The sequence below is a fragment of the Oculina patagonica genome, chromosome 4 (genome assembly GCF_052425735.1).
Source record: "Oculina patagonica isolate OP01 chromosome 4, crgOcupat, whole genome shotgun sequence".
NCBI classification, from domain to species: domain Eukaryota; kingdom Metazoa; phylum Cnidaria; class Anthozoa; order Scleractinia; family Oculinidae; genus Oculina; species Oculina patagonica.
The window spans coordinates 41,083,670-41,104,827 of record NC_135761.1 but is presented as its reverse complement, the minus strand read 5'-3'; the positions used below and the strand labels follow the sequence as shown (position 1 = coordinate 41,104,827).

At 38.9% G+C, this 21,158-nt stretch overlaps 1 protein-coding gene and 1 long non-coding RNA gene across 4 annotated transcripts in view; both read right to left on the bottom strand.

The window, feature by feature from the left end:
* The window catches only part of LOC144650289 (uncharacterized), a 48,290-nt gene that overhangs the window by 4,369 nt on the left and 22,763 nt on the right, over window positions 1-21,158 (bottom strand). Inside the window, exon 3 of one of the 3 annotated variants that reach the window (XR_013570078.1) lies at window positions 1,539-2,141. The exons of 1 other annotated variant lie outside the window; for it this stretch is intronic. This is a non-coding gene — a long non-coding RNA (uncharacterized LOC144650289). Of the gene's footprint in view, window positions 1-1,363; window positions 2,142-21,158 lie in introns of those variants that run through there. One more of the 3 variants, XR_013570076.1, reaches the window with a different exon arrangement.
* LOC144650283 (uncharacterized) overlaps window positions 20,782-21,158 on the bottom strand; it is a 3,783-nt gene continuing 3,406 nt past the window's right edge. The window contains exon 2 of the mRNA XM_078509947.1: window positions 20,782-21,158. This exon is cut by the window's right edge and continues 893 nt beyond it. The gene's annotated coding sequence lies outside the window, so the exon portion shown is untranslated.

Here is a 21,158-nt window from a genome sequence, read left to right as displayed (position 1 = left end):
CGACGATGCCTCCGCATCACCATCTCTCCACAGGCGGGCCCTGTTGCCTTCCCTCTTCCGTGTTTCTTTCCGCAAATTATTCCTCCAACACCAGACAAACAACTTACGGAGAAGCAGAAGGAGGCAATCGTCAGGTTATTCAAAACAGAAATCGAGAGGGGCCAAAAGATCACCCTAGAAAAGGCCCAGTCAAAGTTCTATATGACTCGCAAGAAGACTACACAAGCTTCCGCAAGTCACAAAGCCATAACTAAAAGACTTGGACTTGGACTTGACACAGCAGAAGCAGATGATACCGTTGAAGATGCAGTAGCAGAAGAGTACGAAGAAACGGACGAGGCCGCTAATGAAGCCAATGCCTCTGACAGAGAAGAGTCCGATAAAGAAGAGTCCGATGCTCGAAACCGCCTTTCAAAAAAACAACTAACCGACATCGACCTTCTCTTTAGTAAGATAATCTCCACAAATGCAAGGCAACGATGAAAGGAGTTAAACAAACAATGGTGGAGAGTGTGTCACTTGTCGACCTGATTGACGACTATGCCAAGGTAAAGATCGAGTGCGTTATCAGAAAGGAAAGCAAGGCGAGTCTTCCCTGCAAAGAATAGAGGAAGCTAACCCTAAGGATGCCACAGATGACTGGATGTCCGCGCACTGCACACCACAGTCTTCTACTACGTCATCACGCCAAAGACAAAAGTGGTCGTCTAAATAGAAACCAAAAAAGCTCGAATCTCACTCAAGCAAGTACGAGATCAAAACAGAGTTCTACATGAATGCGGCACTGAGTTATTTTCAGCTCGGCGTGATCATGAGTGCTCCTCAGAAGGGAAAACCATTCATTCCAAGTGAGGATAAGGACATTCTGGCCTTCGCCGAGGCTTACAAAGATCAAACATTGGCGGGAATCAGTGTTTGGCAGCTGGCCGAGCGGTTTGGGGTCAAGAGTCACCTGTGCAGTCTAAGTTCATGGCCGTGTAGACCGAGCTGAGTGATTGAGAACACAACACTCTACCACCTAAGCAATGTAGAACACGTTTCAATTTCTGGATATTATTATTATTATTATATAAAATCTTCATGCATTTTTAGAATTGCATCGGAAAGAACTTATCAAATTACATCACCCTGTCAAGTTTAAAGTCAAAAGGTGGAAACTGAAATTAATTATGAATTTTTTAAAACATGATAATTCAAATTATAAGACTTTGTATCAAAAAATAAAAAAAAAATCATAACTCCCGCAGGAATCGACGGATAATCACGAAACTTGGGTGAATAACATAAAATTACACGCTCTACTTCCAAGGCCATGACAACCATTGCCAAAATTACAAGTTCCTCAAAGCCAGAGCCAGACGAGCAGGTTGATGAGAAGGTCGATGATCAGGTTGAAGAGAATGTTGATGACCAGGTTGCAGAGAAGGTTGATGGTCTGGTTGAAGAAGAGGTTGATGAGGAACTTGATCAGCTGGTTAATGAAGCAACTGTTGAAAAAGGAAACAACGAAGGAGACTTTGAGCAAGACATCATCCCACCGTCTTCAGAGGCAGACACAGCCGGGCCTTCAGGTTCTGCATCCCCAACATCTGTCCCTGTTCTCGCGTCACCAGGAAAGTTGACAGCTCAGGAACAGCAGTTAATTAAAGCTCACTTTGCAGCGGAGTTGCAAATTGGGGTGCCTCTACGCCTTGGCCAAGTAAGAACCAAGCTGTTCAAACATAGCAAACTGGGGAAGTTTACCACCTTCGTTTCCCAAACTACCAAAGTCCAGAAGTATGTTAATTACCTCATGGGCAAAATGCCTGCAAAGAAGCTGCCACCCGCCCCTCAAAAGAAAGCCAGTGAAAAGTTAGACATTTGGCTCAAGGGTCTCAATTTTGATACATCGTTGTCTTCCCGCCAGTCAGACAAGTCGCGCCACTGGTGGAGTGAGGAACAAAGTAAAACCGTTGAGCGCCACTTCGCCAGCTTCAATCAGGTGCCAACCAAGAGTACCATCAAGAGCAATTTCCTCTCCAATGATGCCTTAGAAGCTATTTTAAAGATAGAGGGATTCGATCGCTGCTATGAAAAGGTCAAGTCAATCTTTAAGAAGAGGACGGCCAAAGAGAAGAAGGCTGGACGGCCCTAGGTGGCTCCTGTAGAAAAACAAAAAAAGACCCTCGTAAGAACTCCTTTAAAACTGTACTTAGACTTGGCATTTGATGCTTCTCATCAGGGATAAAACACAAGTTGGGGTAACCAATCCCTGAGGCGTGCCCTATGAGATCTTTTGTGGTGTTCCTGACGACATCAACATGTCCACAGATCAGGCCGTGTGGAAGATAGCACAAGCGATTGGCGTCGAGATTAAAGATGACATCGAAATTTCCCATCGTATTAAGATGAAACACGGTAACAAGCCGATTTTAGCCAAATTCTGCAACCACAAAATAAAGTCTAAGGTCTACAAGGCTCGCACTCAACTGAGAAGCACAACTATTTCCAGTATTTTTCCCGACTGTGTCTCATTTACTACTGAAGACAACCGTCAACCCAAGATCTCCATAAACGAGAACCTGACTCAGTACCGAAAGGAAATGATGAAGACTGCGAGAGAAAAGCAAAATAACGGTAAGATCGTTAGCTTTTGGTCCCTCGATGGAAAAATCTTTATCAAGACTGCCCAAATGGGGAACCCAAGATTAATGCACTCGATTGAGGAAATTAAAGAACTTTAAGCAGTAAGCTTCTAAAAAACATTTTGCTATTATTTACTAATGACATTTAGGAAAGGGAAGAAGGGGGCATATGAACCCAAAAATACCTGCAACACCTACTTTGCCCTTGGATGACGTATGTCTACTCCTTAGTTCTACAGTCAAGTGTGTTTTTTGTATGTTCCTTTTTTAATTTTATTTTGTCCCCTATTTATCCGTTTTGTATATATTTTATACTATCTTCGGTTGTTTACGACCAAATTATTTTTGTTTGCTTACATTTCTCAATATTTTTTAAATCGCTTATACCGTTAAATATGCTAACTTGTAAAATGTGTTATATATTCTAATGATCACGTTTAAATTTCTATCGCTTAACGTTAGAGGCTTAAAAAACCAATGGAAAAGACAAAGCATCTTCTCTTTTCTCAAGGACCAAAAACGCGATGTTTAGTAACTTCAAGAAACGTTCTCTGAACCGCGAGATGAATTAATTTGGAAATCAGAGTGGGGAGGTGTCATGTTTTTCTTGCATAGAACTAATCACCAAAAAGGCGTTAGTACTTCATTCAACCCTTTGTCTGATATTCAAATAGAAAGTTCCTATTGTGATCCCGAAGGGAGAATCATGTTAACTAATATCTGCTTCAAGACAATAAACCTTTCCATCTGTAATATTTATGCAACAAGTCAGCAAAATTTCGCCAAAACTTTGAAAGAAGTATTAATTGCGAAATCATCGTTGTAGAATTTGATTATAGGAGGTGACTGGAATGTCTCACTTCAGGCCATCGATAAACAAGGCGGCATCCATTGGAAGCCAACTGCCTACCGCCATCAAATTATCGCTATGATGGAAGAATTGGATCTGTCTGATGTTTTTAGAAAAATGCATCCAAACAAGAAGAGTTTTACTTACGCGTCTGCCGCACAAAATTTAAAATCCCGGATTGATTTTTCTTGTTGTGAAGTCTATTGCCTGTCAAGTCGCTGAAGTGGGTACAAAAACTTCCATAGCGCTGGATCACAAAGCTGTTAAATTAAGAATCAACTTCGCAAACATCAAGCGAGGTCCAGGCCTATGGAAATTTAATAACGTGCTATTGAAAGATGAAGATGTTGAAGACCAAGAGGTTCAAGAGGATGAAGAAAATGAAGATGACGAAGACCAAGAATTCAGATCCCAACCACCGTTAGTAGAGTTCTTCAACGACCCCCGCCCTAAAACCAACATGCATAGGTGGTTGGCTTTGTTTTTTTCAATTTCTAACACGGCCTATAGCAGGCGACAAGAAACGCAGCATCCAACTCCAACACGCCAGTCAAATGTGGAACCTGTTGGAAGCCGTCGACCCAGGTGGAGATGACATCTTGTGTCTTCTTAAAGACGGAGGAGACATTGTCTGGAAGGCTTGGGTAAAGCCCAACCTTGAAAGCCACGAATACAAACCAGGTACAATTATATCCTATCTAACCTCATACGAGAAGTTCCTGATCTTCGTTACTCACCAACGCTTTAACAAGGAAGCTCCACCACTTCATGCAGACAACAGCAAGTTATTCGACATAATAAAGAACGATCTCAAGGGGTGGAGGTCAACCGTGGACAGCAAGTCTCACGAACACAAGAACAAGAGGTTCGTCGAGGAAAGCGACGGGCTACTAACCCTCAAAGAGTTAGACAAAATAAAGTCCAGCAAGACCTACAGCGAAGGTCAGCGCGTCATTATTCAAGCGGGAAAGGGCAAAGAACCATCTTTAAAGGATTTCCTACTTGCGAAAGCGTTTAAATTGGAATATCTGATGATTTTTTCTTTATTTACAATTTATTTCAGTGAAGGCTAAATGATGTCCGTCAATTGAACTAACACGTGTCAATCAATCACGCCATAACTGGACGCAACGAAAATGTAAAGGAGTGTATGTGCTTTCGTCCTGCCAAACGTCAAGTCTTAAGCTTTAAAATCAAATAAAGTACAATTTTTTTAAAAACTCATCCCCAAAGTGTTTCTGTTTATGTTTTACTCTATCAAATACATCCCAATACAAAAGAAATTGTAATTAATTTACATTAGTAGCTAGGAAGGTGAAATTTGGCATAATGGTAAACCACGACCAGCTGCACATTTTAGTTGCAATTTGAACTTGCATGAATCCGAAGGCACCTGTCACTTTGATTGACAGCTGTCAAAATATGGTATTTTTCAAAAAATGCTGACTCAGCTAAAAAGCCGTGCATTTTTAGAATTGCATCTGTAAGAACTTATCAATTGACATCCTGTTGCTAAGTTTGGGGTCAAAAGGTTAAAAATAGACTTTATTATGAATTTTTGAAAACACCTACTTTACAGTGACATTTCAGTGAAGGGTAAATGACGTCCCCTTCTCCTGAAGTCTTTGAAGTGTGAGTACGCTTCTTTGTTTGCTCCGTTATTTTTGCTATTTGGCACCCTTAAAACACTAAGCAAAAACAAATCAACTATCGGAAAAGGTGTATAAGGTGTTCGGGCAACTTCCTGGTGCATTTTTTCCCGATAAAAGGCGATTGCTTGTGTGCAGGCTCTGGTCAAAGTTTAAGGGTGCAATTTGACCATGCAGTGTTGTGGGACCTCGTTATTAGAACTTGAGGACCTTCTTGTGATGTTGTTATGTTATAATATGCATGATAATGTTGTAAGGAACCGTTTGGTGTTGGTTTTGTTGAAAACGGTTCCCTCTTTCATGAGTTCTGACGTCATTTGTGTCGAAATTCCCACGGCTAATATCTCTGCGAGGTTGCAATTTGATCTCGAGCGAATTGTACCTTTTGCTAGCCCTGAACATGAAGAACAAACAGTGCAAATTTAAAAAAAAGAACGGTTAAATTCCTCGAGTTATTAGCAGTTGAAGTTTGGACACAAATGCATCCAGTGATTACTTGCGGGCTTGGTTTTTAACATGAAAACGAGGCAAAACTTTAACCGGCAATATCTCCAAGGGGTTTTAGAAGAGCTTGGTCTGTCCGCAGTGGCGCCGATAGATTTTCACAAGATGAAAGCAATCGACAAAGCAACCTTGGAGACAATGATGACCCTCTGTGCAAAGGGGGCTATGGCCCGGAAGTGTCTCGGGATAGATTTACTCCAGAAGTCTTCCGAGCATGTGATGGAGATGATTGGATTCTTGGCAGACAATCAGTTGAAGACCAAGTTAAATTTCTACATCGACAAGGACGATGTCTTTAAGAGGATGGGTGTCGTCTGCAAAGAAAGGTGGCAGTGGCTAAAAAGACTTGGAGAGGAGGAAGATGGCCCTGGATGATGTAAAAAGAGTGCATGAATTGGCTCTCAGAAACCATCGCCTATGCCCGCCAAGGCGCTTCCATTTCCCAGAACGTACTTCAAATGAGAAGACTGCCGCGCTTATCTCTGAAGACCCCGACAACCACGCCGTCCTATCTGGAGCTTACTTGTGATTTTAAGCGCGCCACTGAGTTGGCGGCATTTGGAAGGTATTCCGAAGACAACCCACGTTAAGAATAATAAATCAGCTGGGCATGTCCGTCATAAATTATTTGCAAGAAACGGCATACGATATTAAGAAAAGTTGGTGGCCACCATAGATGGGCAAGATGTTAGTTCAACAACCCTCGAGGAACTGAGAATGATCCGCATGTGGCTGGAAAAAGTGCAAAAAATTAAACATGAAACCGAAAAGTCTGACTTGGAAGGTGACCTGGAAGATGTGGAATATGTGCAGCCAACGGACGGTGAGAGTGAGAGCCAGAGCGAGGAAGAGGAAGAAAAACCAGAAAAACAAAAAGAAAAAACCAAGAAAAGGAAAGCAGAAACTCCACCAACGAAGAAAGCGCCAGTGCCTTCCAAAAAAAAAGTAACAGTGATGGACTGTCAACCATCGACGTCGAAGGAGCAGAGGGAGAGTGCGAGTGAGTTTGAGGAAGCAGCGTCTAATCCTGAAACTGAAAAAGAAGAAAAAACAGAAAAAAAAAGAAAAGGTCGCATCACAAAAAAAGAAAGTGTGTCGCCTGTGGCAAGGAGGTCTTGGATTTAAAACGCCATCTCCAAACGCACGTGAAAAAAGAAGAAATAGTGGAGGAAGACGTGGTCAAGTTTTTAAACATGGCCGACAATGCTACCAAAAGGAGGGCTCCTCGACGACCAAACAAAAAAAAAAGGAATTCCATTGAAGTGGTGCCCCCTCTGCAAGTTTATAACAGCCCACTTGCGAAAACACCTGGCCAACAAACATCACATGAAATGGGGGGGCTACATGGATTCCTGCATCAAGGTGGCACGGCTATATCGGGGAAAAGAAGAAATAGAAGATCTCCTTCCATTGACCGTTAAACAAGAACCAGATAACACCACGTCTCCAATGGCAACAGAGACCGCCATCCCTAAGGCAGAAGATACCGAACCCTCGTATGATTCCAAGCCGGAAGCGGAAGAGTATAAAGGAGAAGATGCGGAAGACTACGCCCTGCAAGAGGAGTTCTTTAAGGAGCCTAACCCTAAAACCATCCGACATAAATGGCTTGTTCTCTTCTACCGTTGGTTAAAAACGGCAGATGCAGGCAGAAAGAAAGACCGAAATTGCCTGCAGCACGCCTGCCACATTAGTAAATTGTGTTTACTAGCAAAAAAATGTTGAATGAGTGAAGTCAAAATAGTGCCCTTGAAGGCACTCGAGAGCTAAAGTCATAACTGTGAATTTTTTTTATTATAGTACTATAAAATTATCAACATTTTATAATATTTAATATTATAAAAAAAAAAAAAAATATGGACCATTTCTTCTGAAAAAAGTGTGTATTGCGTGACATTTTATTAGCATAAGTAAATTAGTTAAAAAGGATCATGCCAAACAAATAACACAGTCTTGATATCCATTTATTCCGCTTTAAAATGACATAAAGTATGACAAAATTGGTTGAATTTAACGAGAGCTGGACACTTTTAACAAAAAACATGTCAAAAATGGCCATTTTTAGGGCAGTCACCAGAGGGTTAATAGTTATCTTCATTACAAATATTATTGCCATTGACTTAATCTTTTTATATATTTTTATAACCTCCTGTTGATGTTTTTTTGTTCTTCTTACAGCTCCTTGTCTTATTGTTTACGACAATGCATGCAATTTGCACTCATATTTCCTCAGTCAGGATCCGCATTTTTTCAAGAATTCCCAATTTCTTGTTGATCAGCTGCACTGGCCTGACCATACAGGTACAGACGTTGAAAAATCAACCCTTTGCTATTTCAGCATGCCAAAATTTAATGCACAGTATACAAAAGACCTTCTTGTCCGTGGTTTGTCAACGCTTTAGTGTTTTGTATCTATTTTGGTATGATGTGTTCTGTACTGTGTTCCTTGTGTTATGAATTATTATTTTATTTTAGCAATTTAATTATAAGAGTGTTTCTATAAAAGGTTTTTGTTATTTATTTTTATCTGACAAGGCAAGAAATCATTTTCAAAAGTTGGAGAGGATAATCAACTGATTTGTTATTGTTCTTCTTTATTACCTTCAGGTTGCTTTCCCAGATATCAACAGTAGGATAGTTTGAACAGTCAAGAGGCAGAACAGGCAAACTTTTGCTTAAAGAATATTAAAGGCTCTTTATCCTACATGATTAAAAAGAGCTTTCTTGTCCATTGCAAACGTGAACAATTAATTCCATGAAGACCACAATTGGTTGATTTTCAACAAGGCTTGCGAAGCCAACTGGCAGTACAGTCCTCGTTGAAAGACTTGTTGCCTGCCAGTCAAAAAAAATACTGGAAAACATTACGGAACTAAACATTGTCACATTGCAGCCTTGAAACTAGTGACTCTGTACTTCACAAAAGACGAGCTGCATTTGATCCCATCTGTTTAGACTTTAGAAGATGAGAAGTAAGAAGTAATAGCTAAAATAGATGTCTTCAGTTTTCCTCAACAAATGTATAACCTGGTTTTTCCATTTTAATGTAATACATATTTATTTAATCTTTTCAGGATTTTGCTTGATAACTATTCCCTTGAAGTCGATTAAAAGGCTGATGCAGTGTGGGGACTAAGTAGTTAAAAAAAAATCCAAACAAATTCTGCTTCAATTGCCATTTTAAAAGTAAAGGGGGTGAAATAATATTTGCACAGCTAATCTTTGCAATAAGTCTAGGCACATTTCCATTCTGTTCTAAAATGTTTACATTAACAGACAGTGTTGTATTTATTGATGACCCTGGCATCAGTAAACCATTTCAGTTTTCCTTTTAGATACACTTCTACGGTCACTTATGTCTTTGAATGAGTTTAAAACTAAACTACGCAAAGTTTCTTTCAAACATCAATAGTAGTTTAATGTAATGTACATAATTTATATACGTAAAATATAATTTGATTTTACTTTTATTATTAATACTTTTTTTCTTCAAACTCAGCAGAGTATGCATCATTACTTGGTACAGAACGTTTTACAACCTGCTGCCTCAAGCTTCACTTCAAGAGCAAGTTCTGTCCACCTCAAGTTCCACATTTTCGTGTATGTCTCTTTCAAAGGGTATGCATCATTACTTGGTACAGAACGTTTTACAACCTGCTGCCTCAAGCTTCACTTCAAGAGCAAGTTCTGTCCACCTCAAGTTCCACATTTTCGTGTATGTCTCTTTCAAAGGTGATGGTACTGTAAACAGAAAAAGGGACGGAAGAGATTTTAAGGCAGTGAAAGGAAAAGAAAGTGACACTGTATTAAGTCTTTGGCCCAGCAAGAAAGGTATTGGTTGGTCCTATTAGTGTGTAAGCTGTATTGCTGATAACAAGGACAGCTGTACAAACAAGGCTTGGCTAGATGACTAGATGATAAAAGAGGAAATCTGTAAAGATGGTTCAGTGGCAACAACTAGACAAGCAGCAGAAGAACCCATCCTTGACCATGACACTGCCTAACACACACTTAGTTGATCTTGTTGTGAAGGGGAGTACTGTGGCCATTGCCAATGTATGATTTTTATCTGCTAAGGTTTCATCAGAAGAGTTGAAGAATTGGTCAGCATCTACACAGATGACTACCACTGCACTGAAAAGAAAGTGGCTAACGATATTGGATTAACACAAAGAAGTCACCTTACTTTCTCAGTTTAATGGAAAATATTGTTTGCCAATTAAACAATATGTTCTTGTTTATTTTTTTGCCATTTTATAGTGATAAAGAGAGTAAGCGTAATGACATAATATCATTATTTTAGTCCACTTATTTGTTAATTTTTAGTGAATTCCTATTTGGTGACTATGAAATCCTCTGCAAGATCATGGAAACTTCTGGGACAAGAGGTAACATATAAAACTCAAATACACCAGGTTGGCCAATGTTATCCATAGTGCAGTTCCATGCCTAATATTGTTGTTGCACTTTTTTCTTTAGGGACATTCCCCTGCTTGTGGCATTTAATTCTCGGGATTGCAATGCACTTGCCCAAAAATCAAAGAAAAGAAGCACAAAAGAGAACAATTAAAGGTATGTTTCTTTCAAGGACAAAGGAAGGGGACAGAAGGCAAAGTCATTCTTCAATGTTATTTACGAACCACTGTTGGAAATATCTATTGATCAATAAGTTAAACAGCAACAACAAATTTAATAGGAGAGCAAAATTAACATCCTGACAACTACTTACTGTCATATTTAACAGATCTGTGTTCCTGGGATGAACATCAGCGTTGGTTTATTTATAAAATTTTATGAATTGCTTTTGGATGCTTGTGCTGTCCTTGATGCAAAAATAGCCACAAGGAAAGCTGACACTGATGAAGCAGCTGGAGACACAGACCTAGATCATTACATTACCCAGCTACGTAGAGCAAGAAAGCACCACCAGTTGGCTCGTTCTTATCTGGAATCTTATCTGGAAGAAGCCCAACAGACTGTTGGATATGCACTTATCTAATAACAGCTGGTGCCCTAATTCATACCAGAGGAGGCCGTAACTAAATCTGTGGTAAAACTCCTGCAGCATGCTCAGGATGTGCAAAACAAGGCAACGCAGGAGGTACATGATCACATAGTTCTGGCAAACTTCATTGTTACAACTATTAAGAGCCTGTTACGTGAGCATGACTGCCTTGATATTGCCTTTTGTTTGTTAAAAAGTTGTTATTGCGTTAACACAGTTACAAGGTAAAGGGAATTAGAAAAGGTCACCAGGTTTCCAACAAGGCTGTGATGATTTTTGAGCTTTAAAGCACTTGGTTGAAGACTTGGTGAGCAATGATTTGCTATTTAAAAGTTTTTCCGTACACCATTTATCATCATTAACATCTGTGTCAATACCCAATGCTATCTACTGCTTGTGGGCAACGTCACATAAGGGCTTCAAGTCTATTCATCTTTTAAAATACCTTAAACATCTCGGACGATTAGCTGTTTTTAAACCAAATGGGTATGTGAGATAATAGCCTATAATTCTGAGGGGATTTTCAACTGACTCAGCAGAACTTTGTTTTGCAGCTTCAATAATTCCTATCACTCAGAAGAGATGCTAAAGTTATCCGTAGAAGAAACTGACGGAGAACAGGAGTGAGTTTAACTTTTTTTATATTCTCAAAGTCAAATTGAAGCTGGAATTTATTTTTTGTGGCTGGGAGTAGACGATGAGAAATTTGCAGCTCCCTACTACTTCAAATGTGCCTTTTACTGCCTACCTAGATTATGAACATAAAAGATAAAGTGCAGGTTTATCAGTTAACCTTCAGGGTGATCGTTTGGTCGCAGGTTCCCCTATTGAGGAGAATAATCACTGTTCTGGATGGCACGCCCAACAGTTAGCTTTTTTGGGTCTGCCAAATCCTTCTGGGATCCGAACGTGTGTTCAACATTAGTGTTGTTATGTTTAACAAGTATCTTAGGACATCCATCGAAGCTTTTGCTTATTTGTTTTTCTGGGTACACAGGGGCTTTTGGAATTCCCCCAGCGATTTCTCACTCGTGATGGTGCTTACCTATATAGGCAAGGGCAATATAAGTATTTTCATTGTTTGTAGTTACAATGTCGAAGCCATTTCCTTTTTTATTTGTACTGTGTACTTTTGTAACCAAGCCGTGTTATTATATTGTTATTTTATCGCTGTATTGTGATTCAGCCTTTTTGCCAACTCCAATACTGTGCGGACAAATGACGTCACAAAAAATTGAGACCCTCCACTTGACTCTGACAAACAAACCACTCTAAGTGCCATTTCTACAAGAGAGATATGTAGAAATTATGTCGCTCGCGAGCACTTCGCTTCGGTATTTGACCATTCTTACGCAAGATGATGGCGTTCCTGGCTCAAACTTTGAAAGTGAAGCAGAGAACTACACTGTGGATCAGTTAAGACGATGGCTGAAGTGCATAGGGCTAAAATTTGATGGAAAACGTAAGACCTCGTGAAACGTGTTACGGAATGTATAAAGGCTGGAAAGCATCACACTCTCGATCCTAGTATTGACGAAGGATAATGGTTGCGGCAAAAGTGATTAAGGAGAATTGTGGCCTGGAGCAAAGTTGTAATGTGGTTTCGCTTCCAGACATTCCATCAAAGCGATAGCAAGATTTTCTATCTTTAATATCCCGCATCTCTTCAACTACAGGCATGTTCATTACTATGTCCTGGAATCAGTCTGGAATGTAAATGCGAACAAAGAAGAAGGGCTTGGACATGTGACTGATAGACTGTTGAAAAACGGAAGAAAGTATGTTAATTCGGGCTTTGTTCATGATCTTATAGACACAATGACTGCCAACCATTATTTAGTGAGGGCCCACGTTTGGCATCACTGAAAAATGAGCTTCCGCACAATGTTGTTGTTTTCTCATCTGTGAACAGTGGTGCCGTGATTCGTGCTTCCTGTTAACCATGCAGGGTTCCCTCTTTGGCTCGCAGCAGTCATGCTGTGGCCGTTTTGTTTATTTTCGTTCCTCAAAAAACATCTAGACAAACTAACTGTAACAAGAAATGCTTTTGCGTCTTTTTAGCATAAACAGCATAAATTTTGAATAGAAAACGACAAAGGAAAAATAATTAAACAATAAAAGCTTGACTTATTATACATTAAATTATCAGCAGCCTTAGGCAGTGTTTCCACTTTCAAAGAAACAAGTGGCTCCACCTTCAGCAGCTCTGAAACCAGCGGGGACTCAGCGAAGACTCGCAACCAAGTAAAGTAGAAAACTACTGTGCTTTGCAGGAAGTTGGGAGCGATACTTCTGATAAAGACAATATCCCTTTGAAAACTGGCTGCCAACAATTTGAGTGGAAGTGATATTAATGTGGCATTGAGCGTACTTCGCCACATAATTTTATGCCAGCACAAAATGCAGACAAAGCTCAAAGGATGTTAATGCTTTTGTATTTGTTCCACAAATAAATCTAAATCAATACCACCACAACCTCATACATGAATGTGGTTTCATTTAATTTGCAACCAGAAATTTCATGTTTTTAAGGGGTGGGTCATGAAGTTTTCAACCTTCATTTAGGGGTGGGTCAATTAGTTTTGAGCTAAAAACGAAGGGGTGGGTCATATGTTTTTTTTTTATCTATGACATTTCCAACAGCTCCCCCCCCCACACAACCCTATTCTTTTTCGCTAGTCCCTAAGAAAAATTGCCCGACTCTTGGTATGAAAGGGCCACTGAAGACAAATACACTGAGTTAGAGGACATTTTTTTTTTTTTTTAGTTTGATGAATCTAGGCAGTGAAATTGCTATCCTCGTAGAGTCTGGAAGAGGACTATAGAAACGTTCAGTTTAGTGTTGGAGAGGCAACAGAAGGACTGTATTGGATTGAGAAAGGCAATTCGTCGCAGGATGCGAGACTTGGCGAGAATTTTTGAGACAAAGAAAGCAGAGATTGAGATAGTGCGGGAGGAAATTCAGCAGCTTGAGCGAAACATCCAAGACGGCACAGACCAATCAAGTAGCGAAGAAGATTAATCAAGATGAGTCGACGATTATCTGTAATAAAATGTTGTCAATACTATTATGTGTTTTGGTTGATTGCTAAAGCTTAGCCTCAACCACAAAACTTTCAACATATCCTTTTAAAGAGAAACAAGTCAATCAGTCCACAATGAGAATTCAAGAGTTTATGGCAGTGACAGCAGGCAGGAGTCAAGTTTCTCAGTGTTTTCCTGTCTGATATAAAGGCTTGCCACATGTTAGTTTAAATGCAAAAGTTTTTTTGACTTGCATGTCAGAATGTCAGAAGAGGAAGTCAATTAAAGTGTTGAAGACCAAAAAAGTATCAATACAAAGCAATCAGAAACTTTGCCACAAAAGCCAATTCCATGTAAAACTTCTCCAGCTAAGGGCAATGTCAAAAGAATAATTAACCTAGGACAGTCACCACCTAAAGTAGGTCCCAAACTGAAATGGTCAAATGGGACAAGACAAAGAGGGATGTGTCTTTAAGGAAAAGTCTTGCCACTGAAGCAAACATCAAAAGCACAGATTCATCTGAGGTTAGCAAGAAAACAAAACGACCGTGCAAGACTGGTCAAGCAAGGAAAAAACATTCAAACGAGAATGAGAGATTAAGCAAAATCTCTTGAAACCAGAAAGGCAGAGATAAAGCTTGTTGAGAGAGGGATCCAACAACTTGAAGAAGCATTCCTCAATGGTTCTGATGGTGAATAAGATCGAGCTAAATACAGATTCCTAAGCAAGAGCTGGATCCAGTCCAAGGAAAAGATAAAGAAGAAAACAGCTATTGAAGATGAGATGATGTGAGAATAATTATGGAAGAAAGTTAAACAAAACATGACAAGAAAGTTTCCAAATTAACATTTTCATAGTATTTAACTGCGTAGAATACATTTCAATGGAAGGTGCAAAGTTGTATCAACTTGTAATTTTTCTCTTACTAGTTTTATATTATATTTTCGCATCTTTCTTTTGAGAGAATAGTTTGTCAAGGAATTTCTTAGTGACAACATGACACTGTTTATCACTTTTTATTGGCATTTTATTAAGATAAGCTAAAGAGCTAAAAATGTTTACCTAAATATTTTAAAAATGTGTTTTTGCACAATTTTGCGGACACTATTACGGATATAACAAGAGTTTGTCATAATGGTAGGATATACTTTAAATCAAAAAAATGATTCGATCGGTTGTCATTGTGTATCCTGTAAGTTGCCAAAGGTAGGATCTTACCAAGTAAGAAGCGCACACACAACTGTATTAGATTCACATTCTTTCCCAGGCTTTTCCCCTCCTGTTTTAATTAACATAACATAACAGAAATAATAAATAAACGTAAAAATACTTTGCATGCTAATTTATATCTAAATATGCCCGCCTGTGAGGTGTTTCCTGGAGTGCTCAACTACAACTACAAAGACAGTGAAGAAACTTCACAACAGAAGCCACTGGGACAGCTATTTACGTACCCAGTTGTTTTGTAGAATAGCCTAGTTCTGCATGCACTTGGCGTATCACGAGAAAGAAAATTGTCCACATGTCAAAAGGCCTGAAACACTGCACAATCAATAAGAACGACATGACAGACAGCCATATGTTTTGCATGGAAACTGGTGCGGTAAGAGCTAACCAAACAACCCTGCTCTGCAGTGTCATGTCCGACAAGTTCAAAAGAAAAAGAAGGAAGGTGCAGTAACTGCCGGTAAATACTTGACAGGTATTTGCGTTGATTTCAACAAGTTATTTTTACGATACGAGGTTCATTTAGTGGAGTCCCGTGGCCTATCAATTGCCAACAGAGCACTTTATGGCGTTAGTGTCTGTGAGCTTAATGAGTGTAGGGAAGCCGCAGAAGTTGCCAGGCTCAGCCGTCGTCCTGCTTTTGAGTGCATACACTTACAGAGTGTGCAATATGGTCAGCCTTACCAGCAGCCCATCACACTAACAGAGACATCTCTAGATGATCTTGCTGGCAAAAAGTTTGCATGGTTCAAAGATAGTAAGAAGCAGGAATGCCTCTCTTTGAAAGATAATGCACAACAAGGAGGATATCCATTGATTGCTCACTTTCCAGGATCAAAAAACAAGAAAGGATAAGACTGCTAAAAAAAATTCTCGGGAGCGCCGCCGACATTTCGAAATAAAAGTTAAGTACAATAAAACATTTTTTCATTTTATAAAAGAATGATTGTCTGCGCTCATCTTGTTGTAGCACCTTCGGTGCGCTTTGTGATTGAATATTTCACGCACAAGTGACTTACAGTGGCGCTTTCATTAATTTAATTTCGGCTCCAGTTTTTCTCACTTCAGGTTTTTTTTTTTTTGCGGTTTTCACATACCAAATCGCTCAGGTTTTTCTGAAAACTTTTTTTCACTTCCGGTTTTACCTAGAATTGGAATGTTGTCGCCAAAAAGTATTTAGACAATTTTAGGCGGGGCAAACAATACAAAAGTTTTATTTTTTAACTTATTTTAGCTGGCTTAGTAAGTAATCACAAATCTTACAAAACGACAAACAGTTATCAAAAAAGTTTTTTTTTTTGCTAACACGCAAGTAGAAAAAGAAATAACGCTTATTGAAATTGCTGTTGGTAAGTAATAGAAGAGACTTTTTTCATTCCTTTCAAATTTATTTTCTTTTTCTATTAAAACGCGTTATTTTTGTAGAAAAAATGGCCGCAAACCAAAGCAATGTATACCAGTTTTTGGAATCTCTTGCAAGACAAGTGACAACTTCGAAGTTGAAAATGACAACAAGATTGACGAAAAAGATCAATGAAAGAGAGAAGTTTATAAAACAAAGAGGCAACATAAGAAAGCGGATACGAGACTTAACAATGGATCTTGAGACTAAAGAAGAAGAAATGAGAATGGCGCAAGCAGAAATACAAAGGCTCGAACTACTAATAGCACAGGCAGACAACGTTGACGAGGAAGAAGACTAAAAAATTAGACTTTTTCTTTATTTGTTAAACACAACTCTGTTCCCTGAGAATTACATGCCCTAGGACAGGCGATTGCATGGATCTCTACGGTCACTGCGGAAACGTGAGTCGCAAGACATGCAAGTTTCCCCCTTACAAATGTCTCAAAACCCCTCTGCAGGTCCTGGCGGTGTTCGTGCACGTGATGTCCCACTGTCTCCGAGCGGTATTATTGGAAGACGACCCCCATCCAAAGCACGATTGCGTATTCAGGGGAATGGCAGAATTTGTGAGAAGATACCTGTACTCGGCGGCCACGGAACTGTGCGAAGAACAAGGCTATCCTTGCCTGGCCAACTTTCTCGCCTGTCCTTACCCCGTCATGCCAATGAAATATGGCTTCCACGACGTCAAACACAGCCCGTCCTTGCCCGAGACGCTCGCTGCTTGCTGCGGACAACATGAACAGAGGCACCTCGAGTTGACGCTGGATTGCTTGCGAAAGCCGACCTTGTCGGCAAAAAAACGTGTCTACAGTTCTAACCGAGCAGAAGTCAAGTTCGAAAGAAAATGTTTCCTTGGTTGGAACTGAGTCAGTTTCCAAACAACAGAGCGGTAGAAGTAGGGGCAGACCAAAGAAGCGGAAGATCGAGGACAACACTTCGCCGTCCGAAGTCGTCACAACTTGAAGAAGCATTCCTCAATGGTTCTAGCTAAATACAGATTCCTAAGCAAGAGCTGGATCCAGTGTCTCATTTATCTAAACAATTTTTATTTTTTTTAAATGTAATGTGTTTTGGTTGATTACTTAAGCGCTGCCACTGTCACTTTTTAAACTGCCACTTTTTAAACCAAAGTTATTATTCAGGGTTTCCCTGCTTGTCACGAAACATCACACTTTGTGTAAGGCGTTCATTTATTTTTTAACACAATCAAGTAAAACCGTGTTTATTTTATTTTCAAATTTGGCTTCAAATCAATCAATTGTGTGTCTTTTTTTAACACACACCTTGTTCCAATTTTCTCGTTTGCTTTTTCCCAATATATGTCCGACAAGTTCAAAAGAAAAAGAAGGAAGGTGCAGTAACTGCCGGTAAATACTTGACAGGTATTTGCGTTGATTTCAACAAGTTATTTTTATGATACGAGGTTCATTTAGTGGAGTCCCGTGGCCTATCAATTGCCAACAGAGCACTTTATGGCGTTAGTGTCTGTGAGCTTAATGAGTGTAGGGAAGCCGCAGAAGTTGCCAGGCTCAGCCGTCGTCCTGCTTTTGAGTGCATACACTTACAGAGTGTGCAATATGGTCAGCCTTACCAGCAGCCCATCACACTAACAGAGACATCTCTAGATGATCTTGCTGGCAAAAAGTTTGCATGGTTCAAAGATAGTAAGAAGCAGGAATGCCTCTCTTTGAAAGATAATGCACAACAAGGAGGATATCCATTGATTGTTCACTTTCCAGGGGACGAGCACAACACTACATCAGAACGCTTCTGGCAGTTTTCTGTATTTGACGGCGGCATACATTACTGGTCACTATTTGGTCAAGTAATTGTCGAGTTTGATAAGCAAAACTCCCTTTGGGTGTACAGATGTATTACACGCAAGAAGGACTGATGTTTGTTGAGGTTACTTTTGGTAAGTAAGAAAAAGGCTTGTTTAATTGGTTTTTATTATTTTTCAGTTTTTATTTGATTATTTAATAATAAAAAGCTTTTTTTGTAGATAAAAATGGCGGCAAACACAAACCAAGTTCACCCATTTTTAGAGGCATTGGCAACAAAGGAAACAAGGAACATCATAAGAAGAAAGATTTGTGTAACAACAACGGATCTTGAAATCAAAGAAGAAGAAATGGGCAAGGTGGAAACTGAAATTCAAAGACTCAAACTTCTAAATGCCCAAGCAAATGACGAGGATGAAGAAGACTAAGGAGTAAAATTTTGTTTTATTTGTTAATCAAATGAGTTTAATTTTATGACTTAGTAAAATATCTGTCAAAGTAAATTTTTAGTAGATACAGCGATATCTCAAGTATGTTTTTAAATACACAGATTTTTCAACCCATTGATCGCTAATGCCCCTATCAAATTAAGAACTTATTTAAGAACCTAAGTAGCTTAAAATCCCACTAAATACCATTTCTATAAGAACCTATTAAGGCTAAGTTGGAGAAATCTAGGTTCTTATACGTGGGTTTTTTCTGTATAGCTCCTGGTGCTACCAGATGGTGGTTTCCCAAAGAAGTAAGTTAAAGCCTCTACAAAGACAGAAATGGAAGTAATGCCTGCAGCTTAATTACCGGTACTATTCTCAACGGATACACGTAAAGTGTTCTGCAAACTCCGCCTCCAGAATGCTATTCCAGTATTTTAAGATATATGGTTGTCATATGGTTGATATGTTGGGCTGTTGCATTGAAATTGGAAACAGAGTTTACGATTTGTGTCGTGACAGTTTGCTGTCAAGGTACCTTTCGATCCAGGAAGCTGCCAGTGTACTTGAGATGTGATTTCCTGTGGATGTGGGCAACAATCTACCTGTATGTTTGAAAGACCATCATGTCCAGTCGACTGTTGTTGGTCAGTTACAGGAAGCCATTGTTTCTGGTACTACGTTCATTACTTTTCTTTTTCTGAACAAGAAAACATCTTTGTTTTGTGAAAGTAGGGTAATGTTTATTGACACAAGGAAACCTCTGTGGATAAAAGTTTGATGTCACTTCTGAAACAGATCAAGAAGGCTGATGTCTACAAGAAGAACCTTCAGGCACTAAAACTTATGTGCAAAGATTTGGTAACAATTCCCCTTTTTACAGAACCCGAAGAAACCTATGCTAACTTAAGGTATTCATGGAGGCTTATTTGAGTATTTTTGCTACAAATTGCAGGCATGCACAGGAAACTTTTCAAGATTCCCATTTGGGAATTAAATGGGAAATTTCCCCATTATTGGGAAAATACAGGGACATAAAATTCCTTTTTGGGGATTGTGTTGGGAATTAAATTCTGCATTTCATTTCCCAAAATTCTATTTATGTGTTTTTTATGGGAAGAGATTTTGGAGAAAAATTAACCCACCAAATTCCCAACCTGTAAATTAATTGGGAAAACGTTTCCCATGCTATTCCCAAACTTGTAATGGAAATGGGACTAGGTTCCCATGTTATTCCCAAACTTGTAACTAAAATGGGAAAATTTTGCCATGCTATTCCCAAACTTGTAATTAAAATGGGAATACATTCTCATGTTATTCCCAAACTAGTAATTAAAATGGGAATATGTTCCCATGTAATTCCCAATCTAGTAATTAAAATGGGACTAGGTTCCCATGTTATTCCCAAACTTGTAACTAAAATGGGAAAATTTTGCCATGCTATTCCCAAACTTGTAATTAAAATGGGAATACATTCTCATGTTATTCCCAAACTAGTAATTAAAATGGGAATATGTTCCCATGTAATTCCCAATCTAGTAATTAAAATGGGTATATGTTCCCATGTTATTCCCAAACTAGTAATTTAAATGGGTATATGTTCCCATCTTATTCCCAAACTAGTAATTAAAATGGGAATGTGTTCCCATGTTATTCCCAAACTAGTAATTGAAATGGGAATATGTTCCCATGTAATTCCCAATCTAGTAATTAAAATGGGTATATGTTCCCATGTTATTCCCAAACTAGTAATTAAAATGGGTATATGTTCCCATGTTATTCCCAAACTAGCAATTAAAATGGGAATGTGTTCCCATGTTATTTCCAAACTTGTAACTAAAATGGGTATATGTTCCCATGTTATTCCCAAACTAGTAATCAAAATGGGTTTATGTTCCCATGTTATTCCCAAACTAGTAATTAAAATGGGAATGTGTTCCCATGTTATTTCCAAACTTGTAACTAAAATGGGAATACATTCTCATGTTATTCCCAAACTAGTAATCAAAATGGGAATATGTTCCCATGTTTTTTCCAAACTAGTAATTAAAATGGGAATGTGTTCCCATGTTATTCCCAAACTAGTAATAAAATGGGAATATGTTCCCATGTTATTCCCAAACTAGTAATTAAAATGGGAATGTGTTCCATGTCATTCTCAAACTAGTAATTAAAATGGGAATGTGTTCCCATGTTATTCCCAAATTTGTTACCTGGTACATAAAACGGGAATGTGTCCCCGTGTTATTCCAAAACTTGTCATTAAATGGCAATATCATATTTCCAAACTTATAAATTGAAATAGGAACATTTCTTCATGTTATTCCTAGGCTCATAATTAAAATGGGAACATTGTCCCATGTTAATTCCAAACTGTAATTAATATTGGAACATATTCCCATGTTTTTCCCCAGTATCGAGGAACACTTTGCTCTGATCTTCACAAAACTGTGATTGACATTAGTAGAAAATGTGCAATTACTATAATTCAAATTGGGATGTTTGACATGCATTAATGTTGGGAACAAATTTGCCATGGATAAATTTTCTAATGTTTAAATGGACAGGAATGTTCTCTCACTGTCACTCCCTGACTTGTGTACTGATGTTGAAATAAAAGGAAATTAAAGAAAGAGGCTCTTACTACTCTCTCC